Genomic DNA, 13,713 nt, shown 5'->3' with positions numbered 1-13,713 from the left:
TGAAATATCTCATGGGAAAAACCACTGACCTGGAAAATAGATCCAGGAGAGAGAATTTAAAAATTATTGGACTACCTGAAAGCCACAATCAAAGTAAGAAACTAGAAATCATCTTCCAGGAGGTTGTCAAAGAAAACTGCCCTGATGTTTTAGAAGCAGAGGGCAAAATAGAGGTTGAAAGAATCCACCAATCACCTCCTGAAAAAGATCCCCCCAAAAAAACTCCTAGGAATATTATAGCCAGGTACCAGAATTCCCAGATTAAGGAGAGAATATTACAAGCAGCCAGAAAGAAGGAATTTGAATATTATGGAAACACAATCAGGATAACCCAGGATCTGGCAGCTTCTACACCGAGGGATGGAAGGGCTTGGAATATGATATTCCGGAGGTCAAAGGAGCTGGGATTAAAACCAAGAGTCGCCTACCCAGAAAAACTGAGTATCATGTTTCAGGGGAAAATATGGTCATTCAGTGCAATAGAGGACTTTCAAGCATTCTTGTTGAAAAAAAAACGAGAGTTCAACAGTGTATCAGCAATGCCATATTCACAATGCCTATGGAAATTACAGATATGCTGATATAATTATCCATCACAAAATACATCAGGCTTGCCATATGGGGGAATAAGCTAGAAAATTTATTAAAATACCAAAAGACTGAGTCCCAAAACCAGAAAGTGAAAGCCATCAGAGTAGTTATGAAATTGGCACAGGTAGATAAAGTAGAAAGCACCCACATTCTCAAGCCTTTAAAACAGAACAGGCTACCTCAGGCAAAGGTCCTCCTCTCCCCACTCACAGCAACCACCCAGCGTCCAGGAAGCGTGCTCCCAGCAGCTCTGGCCCCTGGCAGTCCTCAGCAGGAGTCCTTAGCAGAAATTCTGGCTGACTCAAAAAGGGCTTCGCACTGCTGCCACCGCCGCTGCCTCTGCTGCTGCTGCCGCCGTCGTCGCCACTGCTAGCCACTGCAGGAACTCTAGCTTGGCTTCCGCTTCCTCTTGCTCCGCCCCTTCCTGCTACGTCAGCAAGTCCAATGGGGCATGGAAGATCTTTAAATCCCATAACCCTTACAAACAGAAAATTTGACATTCAGATACAAGAAGCATGAGAAGATAAACAGGGAAAAGAAATCACAAGGACCTTATCAAAGTTGAACTATTAACATTCCTACATGGACAAACAATAATTGTAACTTATGAGACCTTTCTCAGTAGTTGAAGGGAATATATATATGTCTATATATGAGGGTATATGGGCATATGAGTACATATGTGAATGTGTGTATATATGTTTACAGGTATACATAGAGGGCACAGGACCAATTTAATAGGAAGCGATGATACTTAAAAGGGGAAATTAAGAGGTGAGAGAGGAATATAATGAGAGAAGATGGAGAGAGACAGAATGGGGTAAACTATCTCATATAGAAGAGGCAAGGGAAAATGGTTACAATGGAGGGGAAGAATAGGAAGGCAAAAGGGAATGGGTCAAACTTATTCCCATTGAATTTAGCTTGAGGAGGGAATGAAATACACACTAAATAGGGTATCTCACCCTACAGGAGAGTAGTGGGGAAGGGCATCAGAGGGAGGATGATGGAAGGGAGGGCAGGCTGGGGGGGGAGGGAAGTTGGAAGCACCCACTTTTGAAAAGGGATGGGATCAAAGTAGAGAATAGAACAAGTGGGAGGTGGGATAGGAGGGAGGGAAACATAGTCAGCCTTTTACAATATATCTAGTATGTTATTGTTTTGCATTAGCCACACATGTACAACCTATACTGAAGTGCTTATCTTCCCAGTAAGGGTGGGTGACAAGGGAGGAAGGGAATGAATTTGGAATTCAAAGTTTTAAAATCAAATGTTTAAATATATATATATATATATATATATATATGTATAATACACTCTTATTGATACTATTTTACATGTAATTGGTTAATAAGATATACAGGCACTGGGGCATAGAGATCCCCTGAAAAAGTCAAAAGGGGTATGGGACAAAATATGGGAGAGAGCAGATTGGAGGAGGGGATATCCTGTGGGACTGCTATTTTGGGGCAGTGGGTAGGGGAAAAAGGGGGAGAAATTATGCAATTCAAAATCTGGCAGAAATGAATGATGTAAATTAGAAATTTAAAAAAAAAAAGAAGAAAAGAAAGAAATACAGGGGCAGCTATGTGGCACAGTGAGTAGAGAACCGGCCCTGGAGTCAGGAGGACCAGAGTTCAAATCCGGCCTCAGACACTTGACACACTTACTAGCTGTGTAACTTTGGGCAAGTCACTTAACCCCAATTGCCCCCCAAAAAGCAAAAAAAGAAAAGAAAAGAAAAAAGAAATACAGATCTTGACAGGTCAGAGTAATGGGCCAAACTTAATAGAATGAGGTTCAAAAAGACTTGGCAATTGATTTAATATGGGGATGAATGAGAGTAAAGAGGATTACTTAAACAGGCTGTACCTTCTGAAATAGGGAAGTCTGGAGGAAGTGGAGGCTATAGGCAAAGATAACAAGTTCTATTTTGGACATGCTGAGTGTGAGATACCTATGAGATAGAAATGTCTAGCAGGCACCTCTTATTTTACAGATGAGTAACTCAGCTGAGTTAGAGAAGTGACTTATTTAAGGTTACATGTGGAACTCTTTTAACTCTAAATCAAGTGTGCTTTCAATTGTGCCTTAAAGTACATGATAAAGCATCTAACACAATATTCACAAGAGAACACAGACTGTGTCAAAGACACAGCTGACACTTGCCTGTGATAGAGGCATTATTACCTAACCCTTCAGAGATTTTTGACTGTGTGTTGGGTAGATGCCACACAGCCCAGACAATAGGGCTTTCCCAGGGACCCTGGGAAACGTAAACCCAACATAAACACTGCAGAGATGCATAGTCAAAGACAGCTAGGAGGACTAGACCTTGAAGCTGTTATACAATATCTTTTTTTTTTTTTTGCCTTTTTGGAGAGGGGAAAGTAGGGCAATTGGGGTTAAGTGACTTGCCCAAGGTCACATGGCTAGTGTTTTGTTAAGTGTCTGAGGTCAGATTTGAACTCAGGTCTTCTTGACTCCAAGGCTGGTGCTCTATTCACTGTGCCACCTAGCCGCCCCATACCATATCTTTCTTAATTATCTTTCAGTAAGTGCTTGTTGACTTGACTTGACTTCTCACAATCAACTCTGCACCTGAGTATGCATCTTAGGCACAGCTGCAACCCAGAGGCTCTGGCTTTTAAGTATTGCCTTTAGAGAGATAGGCTGGTGCTTCCTATTGATGCTTTTGATGATCCTTTCACTAAATCTTACAGCTTTAGCTTTCTATGTCATCCCTCTCAGAGAACATTGAAAATTTTTTATCTTTCCCCAGCACACCTAGGACTTCTATTAGCCTCTTTTTTCACTATGTTCACCAGTTGACAGGAGCTCCCTCAGCTCCTCTCCTCTTTTCCTAGTAATTTCTCAGCATTATCATTTAGTCCCTTCTTCACTCTTGGCCAAAGATGAAGGGGTATCACCACTAAGGTTCAATGATTTCATTCTGTTCTGCCTCCTATTAGACTTGGCACAAGCATCATCCCATCTCATTCATTTGTAAAATGAGGGTAACAATAATTAATACTGTTGTTGTGTGAACCAAATGAGAGATATTGCATGTCAATCAAAAAACATTTATTTACTAAGCACCTACTATTTGCCAAGCACTGTGCTAAGTGCTGGGGTTATAAAAAGAGGCAAAAACCAGTCCTTGCCTTCAAGGAGCTGGAGAAAATATGCAAACAAATACAAACAAAGCAAACTTTATACAGAAAAAATAGGAAACAACAGAGGGAAAATACTGGAATTAAGAGGGATTAGGGAAGGCTTCCAAGAAAAGATATATTTAAAGTACTTTGCAAACCTTAAAGTGCTATAGAAATGTGAACTATTAAGTTATTATCTTTAGTCTCTTTTTCACTACTGATTCTTTTTCTAATCAATCAATACTTACTAAGTACCTACTGTATGCCAATGCCAGGCACTGTGCTAAGTGCTGGGGATACAAGAAGAGGCAAAAGTCAGTCCTGGCCCTATTACAATCTAATGGTGGAGACAACATGCAAACAAAGATATATATGTAGATAGATAGATGGATGGATGGATGGATAGATAGATAGATAGATGGATGGATAGACAGAGAGATTAGATAGAGATAGGTAGAGACAGAAAGAGAAATCTCTATATAGATACACACACATACACACACAAACAGTAAACAATTAACAGAAGGAAGGCACTAGAATTAAAAAGTGTTAGGGAGGGGCGGCCAGGTAGCACAGCAAGTAAGAGCACCGGCTCCAGTGTTGAGAAGACCTGGAGATTGAATCCCAGGCTCAGACACTTAGCACCCACCCAGAAACACCTGGTCGTGTAACCTTGAGCAAGTTACTTAACCCCAATTGCTTAGGGGTGGCCAGGTGGCTCAGCGAGTAAGAGTACCGGCTCCAGTGTTGGGACGACCTGGAGATCGAATCCCGGGCTCAGACACTCAGCACCACACCCAGAAATAACTGGCCTTGTAACCTTGAGCAAGTTACTTAACCCCGATTGCTTAAAAATACAAAAAAAAAAAGTGTTAGGGAAGGCTTCCAGTAAAAGATGTATAAAGGGTTTTGCAAATCTTAAAGTGCTATACAAATATGAGCTATCAAATTATTATCTCCTATCTCTTTATTACTGATTCATTTTCTATTGCCTACAAATAGGTTCAGATTTTCCATCCAAAAAAGGGCTTTCCTGGACCCTTCTACTAATTATCACCCTCATTTTTCATTCCTTTTAACTGCTTAACTTCTTGAAAAAGATAACTGCTTCTTCACTACCCACTCTCTTCTTCACCAGTCCCCTCCCTCCACCACTCATAAACGTCTCTTTAAATGACCACATCCTCATTGTTTTTTTGTGTTGTTGGTTTTTTTTTTTTTTTTTTTTTTTTTTTTGCTTTTTGGAGGGCAGTTGGGGTTAAGTAACTTGCCCAAGGTCACACGGCTAGTTTTTGTGTGCATGTGTTAAGTGTCTGAGGTCAGATTTGAACTCTGGTCCTCCTGACTCCAGGGCCAGTGCTTTATTCACTGTGCCACCTAGCTGCCCCTAAATCCTCATTGTTAATTTTATCATCCTCTTCCTGTTCCCTAAAGCTTTTAGCACTTCCTCTTCCCATGCCACCTCACTACTATGAATACGTTCTCCCTAGGCTTCAAACAACATAATTCTCCAATCTGGTTCCCTATCTTCTTCCTAAATTCTTACTATGGGTGTACTTGGCCTTCTTGCCCTTTCCTCTAACTTTCTTCCTTGGAAGTCCTATTTACTCCTACAACTTCACCTATTTATGCAGATCCCATATTTTGGCAACCACATGGCAGAGCAGACAAAGCCCTGAACTTCGAGCTTGGAAGACCTGAATTCAAATATGAATTTGAACACTTACATACTATCTGTGGCACACTGGGTAGGCCACTCCACCTCCATTTTCTCATTGGTAAAATGGATATAATAATAAATTACTTCCAGAGTTGCTGTGGGAATAAAATGAAATACTTGCAAAGTGCTTTGCTGGATCACTGTCTTGTTGTGATGAATGAAACTATGAAATACAAGAAAACTATGAGCTATGCTGTGCACCCAAGATGTACAGGTCATAGTAGAGAGTTCTGACAAAAGGTGATCCAGTGGAGAAGTAAATGGCAAACCACTCCAGCATCTTTGCTGAGAAAACCCTATGGGCCGTATTAAAATGATAAAAGATATGACAATGGAAGATGAGCCCCTCAGGTCAGAGGATGCCCAACATACTACTGGATAAGAGGGGAGGACAACTACAAGTAGCTCCACTGCTGATGAAGTGGTCAGGCCAAAGCTGAAAGGAAGCTCATTGCAGATGTGCCTGGTGATGAAAGAAAAGTGTGATGTTATAAAGAGCAATATTGCATAGAAGTTGGACTGTAAGATCTATGAACCAAAGAATTTTTACAAACTATGTCACTGATAAAGGACTCATTTCTAAAATATACAGAGAATTGAGTCAAATCTATAAGAATACAAGTCATTCCTCAATTGATAAGTGGTCAAAGGATATGAACAGGAAGTTTTCAGTGGAATAAGTTAAAGATATTTATAAACATGTGAAAAAATACTCTAAATCACTATTGATTAGAGAAATGCATATCAAAACAACTCTGAGGTACCACATCTCACCAGTCAGATTGGCTAAGATGACAAAACAGGAAAATGACAAATGCTGGAGAGGATGTGGGCAAATTGGAACACTAATGCATTGCTGTTGGAGTTGTGAACTGACCCAGCCTTTCTGGAGAGCAATCTGAAATTATGCCCAAAGGGCTATAAATACTTTCATATCCTTTGACCCAGCAATACCACTCCTAGGGTTATATCCCAAAGAGATTACAGAAGTGGGAGGAAGACCCATATGTACAAAAATGTTTATAGCAGCTCTTTTAGTGGTGGCAAAGAATTGGAAATTAAAGGGGTGCCCATTAATTAAGGAATGGCTGAACAAGTTATGGTACATGCATGTTATGGAATACTACTGTGCTATAAGAAATGAGGAGCAGATGGACTTCATGTTTACCTGGAGAGGTTTATACGAACTGATGCTGAGTGAGAAGAGTAGAGCCAGGAGAAATTTGTACACAATTACAGACACAATGTATGTGTGATGACCAACTTTGATAGACTGGACTCTTCTCAGCAATGCAGGGTTATAAGGCAACTCCAAAAGACTCATGATGGAGAGAGATGTCTACATCCAGAGAAATAACAGAGTTTGACCCCAGATTGAAGCAAACTACCTCCTCTTTTTCTTTTTCTTGTTTGGTTTTATTTCCTCTTTCCCATTGTTCGTTCCACCATGTTACAATCCTTCTTTATAACCTGACTAATGCCTAATGTAAAAGTATTTGCAGATACTATACTTGATTGTAGGCTGCCATGGGGGGGAGGGGAAGGGAGAGAAAATTTGAAACTCAAGGAAATGTGGAAATTAATCTTGTAAACTAAAAGTAAACAAATTAATAAAGACCAAAAAATTAAAAAAAAAAAAAGATCTATGAACCAAGGCAAGCTGGATGTGGTCAAACAGGAAATGGAAAGATTAAACATCAACATCTTGGGTGTCAGCAAATTTAAGTGGATGGGAATGGGTGAATTTAATTTAGGGGATCATTACATATACTAGTGTGGGCAAGAATCCTTTAGAAGAAATAGAGCAGTCTTCATAATAAAAGGGTGATAAAAGTAGTGCTGGGATATAATCCAACTGATACCAAAGAGGCCAAAGTTGATCAGTTCTATGAAGACCTACAACATCTTCTAGAAATAACCCCAAAGGGGGGTGGCTAGGTGGCACAGTGAATAGAGCTTCAGCCCTGGAGTCAGGAGGACCTGAGTTCAAATCCAGCCTCATACAACACAAAACTAGCTGTGTGACCTTGGGCAAGTTACTTAACTCCAATTGCCCTGCCATCTCCTCTCCAAAAAGCAAAAAAAAAAAATTTAAAAACACCAAAAATAGTCACAACAATCATAGGGGATTAGAATGTTAAAGTAGGAAATAAAAAGATAATTAGAATAACAGATAAGTTTGGTATTGGAATACAAAATGAAGCAGCAAAGACACTAATAGAGTTTTGTCAAGATAACTTGCTGGTCATATAGCAAATGCTCTTTTCCTTTTTTCTTTCTTTTGGAGGAGGGAAGGCAGGACAGTTGGAGTTAAGTGACTTGCCCAAAGTCACATGGCTAGTAAGTGTTAAGTGTCTAAGGCTGGATTTGAACTCAGGTTCTCCTGACTCCAGGGCTGGTGCTCTATCCACTGCGCCACCTCGCTGCCCCCAAATGCTCTTTCTCAATAGCCCAAAAGGTGATTCTACACATAGATATCAACAGATAGTCAATATCAAAATCAGATTGATTATATACTTTGCAGCCAAAGCTGGAGAAGCTCTATACAGCTGATGAAAACAAAGCCTGGAGCTGTCTGTGGCTCGGATCATGAGCTTCTTATTGTGAAATTCAGACTTAAATTGAAGAAAGAAAAACCATCAGACCATATAGATATGACCTAAATGGCATCCCTCATGAATATGAAGTAAAAGTGATAAACAGATTTAAGACATTAGATTTGGTAGAGTGCCAAAAGAACTATTGACAGAGGTTCACAACATTGTACAAGAAGCAGTAACAAAAAAATTCCAAAGAAAAAGAAGAGCAAGAAAGCAAAATGGCTGTCTGAGGAGGCTTTTCAAATAGCTGAGTAAAGAAGGAAAATTAAAGAGAATGGATAAGGGAAAAGATATGCCCACTTGAATGAGACTAGCTAGGAGTTATAAGGTTTTCTTAAAAGGACAATGCAAAGAAAAAGAAGGAAACAGGAGAATGGGAAAGAGAAGAGATCTTTTCAAGAAAATTAGAGATATCAAGGGAAAGTTTCATGCAAAAATGGGCATGATAAAATAACAAAAAATGGTAGGGACTTAGCAGAAGTAGAAGAGTTGCAAGAATATACAGAAGAATTATACAAGAAAGATTTTAACATCACTGATAACCAGGATGGCTGGGTTACTGATGTAAAGTCAGATGTCCTGGAGAATGGAGTCAAGTGGGCCTTAGTAAGCACTGTTAACAAAAAGGCTGGTGAAAGTAATGGAATTCCAGCTGAGCTACTTAAAATTGTAAAAGATGTTACATTCAATTAAAGTGTTATACTCAATATGCCAGCAAATATGGATAACTCAACAATGGTCACTGGATTGGAAAAGATGAATTTACTCCCCAATCCTAAAGAGGGTCAATGCCAAATTTATGTTCAAATTACCAAACAATTGTACTCATTTCACATGCCAGTCATGTTATGCTTAAGATTCTGCAAACTTCAATAATATCTGAACTGAGAATTACCAGAGGAGCAGGCTGGTTTTTGAAAAGGCAAGGAACTAGAATGCTAACATTTTCCACATTATAGAGAAAGCAAGGGAGTTCCAGAAAAACATCTACTTGTGCTTCACTGACTACACTAAAGCCTTTGACTGTGTGATCATATGTGGCAAGTCCACAAAGAGATGGGAGAACTAGATCATTTTACTTGTCTCCTGCATGCAGGTCAAGAAGCAAAGTTAGAGCTGAACAGGAACAACGGATTGGTTTAAGAATGGCAAAGGATGGGGCAGGCAGGTAGTGCAGTGAATAGAGCACTGGCCTTAAAGTAACGAGGCCCTGAGTTCAAATCCATCTTCAGACACAACACAAAAAACTAGCCGTGTGACCTTGGGCAAGTCACTTAACCCCAATTGCCCTACCTTCCCCCTAGAAAAAAGCAAAAAACAAAAAGACTGGTAAAGGAGAATGAAAAGGCTGTATACTGTCTTCTTTTTTAAAACTTATTTGCAGAGTATATCATGTGAGATGCCAGGCAAGATGAATTAAAAGGCAGAATTAAGGTGGCCAGGAGAAATATCAACAATTTCAGATGGGCACCACTCAGATATATACCACTCTGATGACTGAAAGTGAAGAATTAAGAAGCCTCTTCTTAATAGTGTAAAAACTGGCTTGAAGCTTAATAGCAAAAACCAAAATAAAACAAAAAACAAACAAAAACCCCTAAGATCATGGCAAATAGTCCCATAACTTCCTGGCAAATAGTCCCATAACTTCCTGGCAAATAGAGGGAAAAGAATGGAAGCAGTGTCAGATTTTACATTCTTGGGTTCCAAAATCATTCCAGACAGCGATTGAAATTAAAAGACTCTTGCTCCTTGAAAGCAAAGCTGTGACAAATCAGGACAAACATACTAAAAAGCAGAGACATCATCTTGCTGACAAAGGTCCATATAGTCAAAGCTATGGTTTTTCCAGTAGCAATGAATGGCTGTGAGATTTGGACTACCAGGAAAGTTGAGTACTGCTGAATCGATGCTTTCAAATTGTGGTGCTGGAGGAGACTTTTGGGAGTCTCTTGGACAGCAAGGAGTTCAAATCAGTCAATATAGTACTTGAAGAAATTAATTCACTGTAAGATCAAACACTGAAGCTGAAACTTAAATACTCTGACCTCATAATGAGAAGACAGGACTCATTGGAAAAGACCCTAATGCTAGGAAAGTTTGAAGACAAAAGGAAAAGGGGATGGCAGAGGATAAGATGGATAGTGTCAATGAATTGGAACTTGGCCAAACTTTGAGAGACAGTGGAGGACAGAAGGGCCTGGCATGGGGTTATGCAGAGTTGGACATGACTAAATAACAACAATTACAAACCTTAAAGAGCAATGTATATGTGCCAGATTTTATTATTTTTATTTCATTTCCCAGCCTCCTTTCAGAGCTCCAGATTTGTATTTTCAATTGCTGACAGGACATCTCCACTTGGAGTGAATGGATCTGGAGCCAGAAGACTCAGGTTCATATCCCACCTTTGCCATTTATTATTTGTGTGACCCTAATGGATAAATCACTGGAACACTGTGATCTTATTTGTAAATGGTTTAGATGACAGCAACCTCTGTGGTTCAGCTCAAAATCTTTTCTCTTTCTGGGGGTCTGGGAAAAAGAGTCTAGAAAAAAAAGTAGGAGAGTTCCAAAAGTGAAATTTTATCTTGCAAGTTTTATATAAGGAAAGGGGAAGAAATTATTTTCCAAAAGTTTTCCCCTTGTGTACCCAGCCTCTTGATCCTAACTAGAACTCAGGCTATCAGAAATTAATAATAGCAGGCATTTTGGATGGCATTTAACAATTTAAAAATCACTTTTATCCATGGTAAACTGGGAATTTAATCTAAAGGTCGGACAACAGACAACAAACAGTGCAGCTAGTTCCAGCCCCAGGGAGGTGACTTACAGAACAGGCCTAGACTTTTGGGTAAAACAATCAGGAGGAACCCTGAAGAGTATGCTAAGTGTACTCTAGTCTTGTTCCCTTCTTATACTTGACAGAGTGGTGTAAAGGCTGCCTCCATCTGGGGTTACTGAGTATGTTTTTTTGAAGGGGAATAGGAAGACAGTACTCCCTAGATACTTGTACAGTACTACCTCGGAAATACTCCCCCAATTTACACAAAGGTATCCTGTTGGCTACTCCTAATAGTACAAGCCCCTACCAGTGTGTTTCTCATTAACAATTAGCCAAACGATAACAATTAGCTCTTAGCAGAAGACATTTACTATGATGGTATAGTAGCTACAAAAGCTTCCCCAAATAAATCTAGGGGGTGATGTTCCACAAATACACACAATGTTCATAGGAATGGAATGAATTCCAACTTAAGAGCTATGACAGTAGTGATATACCTTTCTAGGATAAACATGTGGCAAAGACAACTCATAACATAGGGCCTAAAAATTCTCTCTTTGTAGAGTCCTCACACAATTCTCCTTGGGTGTAGTATTCTCTGCTGGGTGGGTTCCTTAGCTGAGTTCAACTTTTTTTCATAGTTAGTTCTTATATTTATTCTGAAGGGTCCCGTTCTTTGATGCTTTTTTCTTCTCTCTGTATCCATTCCTGTCTGGACTGTATCATTCTCTCAATTATGGCTAAAAGCGATCTCTTAAACTCCTTCTTCTAGATGCCATGGTCAACAGCAGGGAAGAGGCAACTCACCTCCTTCTACACCCTTCGGGGGTCTCTTCCATGTACAGCTCTGAGTCTGTAAGCCTCAAAGTCCAGGCTTTAGCTATTTGAAGCCCTTTGGGGTTTGTTCATACCTCATAAAGTGTGGTTCCAGTTGCAATTTTGTAGTTAATTTGCCACCTATTACCATATTGAATAACCTTGTGACTACATTATGGGGGAGGAGAGGAAGCATATTCTTCCTGCCTTACACTTACACTGCTGTTGAAGTATTATAGCCTTTCTCAATAAAGCACCTCAGTTGCTTGCTTACCTAAATTCCCGGTATTCAACTAAGCCAGATTTGATTCTCTCCTCCATCAAGTAAGAAGGGAAGGAATGGAAACAAGCATTTATTGAGTGACTACCACATGCCAAGCTTTAGAGGTGAAAATCAGAAGAGGTAAATGTTATTATTTTCCCCATTTTACAATTGCAGAAACTGAGGCAAACAGGTTAAGTGACTTGCCCAGGGTCACACTAGCTGGCACTGTGTTCTCAGAGACTGGATTTCAACAAATATCTTCCTAACTCCAGGTCCACAAACTCTTATTTCACTGGATATGGATGTGGTAGTCAAACTCTTGCAGATGAGTAAATCACTTGAGTTAGAGATGTGACTTGTGTAAGGTTACATGTAGAACACAAGTTTTCTAACTATAAATCCAGTATGCTTTCAATTATGCCATTGTGAGATATGAAAAGTTGTAGAGATTGATTATGCTAGTGGATAATTAATAAAAAGGGACAATGGCACTCTCGAATACCAAAGACCCCTTAAAGAACCCACTCAATGCTTACCTGTCTTTGGAAGAGTGGGTATTCCTAAGGGTGGCAATCAATTCTGATTAACAATGAGAAGAATGGATATTTCAATGAGAGGTGGACTTATTCAGAGGAGTAGGGGGACTCTGATCACTCCTGCTCCCAGGCTACCCTCAGCCTCTGGCAATCTAGACAATCTATCTGAAGAAAACAAGGGCTTCCTTACTTGGGTGGGGTCTGAATAAAATTGAATAGAAAGTTAATCCAATCTTATTAGCAATGTCTATCCAATGCAGGCTTGACCAAGCAGAGAGAATAAGGAAATTGGAAGGGGAAAAAGCCTTGGATCTCCTCAATTATTGGTTATTTAATAATCCTTTTTCTCACCATTATAGTATCTGAACTTTACCTATACTCTGCATCACCATTCTCCCAGTCAACCAAGCTTATAACCTAGGTGTCATCATCCTTGCCCACCATATCCAATATATAACATCCTTCCCCATATCTAGTCTGTTACCAAAACCTGTTGATTTTTGCCTTTGTAACATCTATGACACTGCCACCACTTTGGTGTAAGCTCATTTTATTGCTTGCTGATTGGTTTGGCTACCATGAGTCTCTCCTCAATGCATTTCATCCTCTACTGAGTTGTCAAAGTGATCTTCCTTTAGGAAGATCTGACTATGTTACCTACCCTCACTCCACTCAAATTCTAGAGGCTCCCTATCACCTCCAGGATCAAAATTAAAATCTTTTGGCTTTCAAAGCCATTCACAACCATACCCACAAATCTCTCCTTGATAAAGATATGCTGCAATTTACATATAATAATAATTCTTTATCATGAAACATATTTTTATGATTTTGACAATTTCTCTTTAGTCAGAGCCACCATAGCCAACTAAAACAAAAGCCAGGCAGAACTAAGTTAAGATTAAATATTCTTTCTGTTTCTTAACTCCTGCCCCTACCCCCCAACTCCCACTGCCCTCCACCCCAGCCCTTCATGTCTGGGCCAGATATCAAAACCTTCTCTTACAGATACACACAAATGTAGATACAGGCAGTATTAAAATTAAGTGTAATAAGTAAAATAATTACATTTATTAATAAATAATGAGCCCAGGGGCAGCCGGGTGGCGCAATGAGTAAGAGCACTGGCCCTGGAGTCGGGAGACCCAGGATCAGTTCCGGCCTCAGATACTTAACACCCACACAAAATAACTGGCCATGTAAACTTGAGTAAGTTACTTAACCCCAATTGCTTTAAAAAAAAAA

General features: G+C 39.7%; 1 long non-coding RNA gene across 1 annotated transcript in view; it reads right to left on the bottom strand.

Moving 5' to 3' along the window:
• Window positions 1–617: 617 nt before the first annotated feature.
• The window catches only part of LOC138144444 (uncharacterized), an 18,842-nt gene continuing 5,746 nt past the window's right edge, over window positions 618–13,713 (bottom strand). The window contains exon 2 of the long non-coding RNA XR_011163956.1: window positions 618–1,068. This is a non-coding gene — a long non-coding RNA (uncharacterized lncRNA). The remainder of the gene's footprint in view (window positions 1,069–13,713) is intronic.

Source organism: Petaurus breviceps, unplaced genomic scaffold (assembly GCF_028583685.1).
Source record: "Petaurus breviceps papuanus isolate PSGF00001 unplaced genomic scaffold, PetGlider_PUasm1.0 90700, whole genome shotgun sequence".
Lineage (NCBI taxonomy): Eukaryota > Metazoa > Chordata > Mammalia > Diprotodontia > Petauridae > Petaurus > Petaurus breviceps.
The sequence above is the reverse complement of the archived record's forward strand: the minus strand, read 5'-3'. Positions and strand labels throughout refer to the sequence as shown.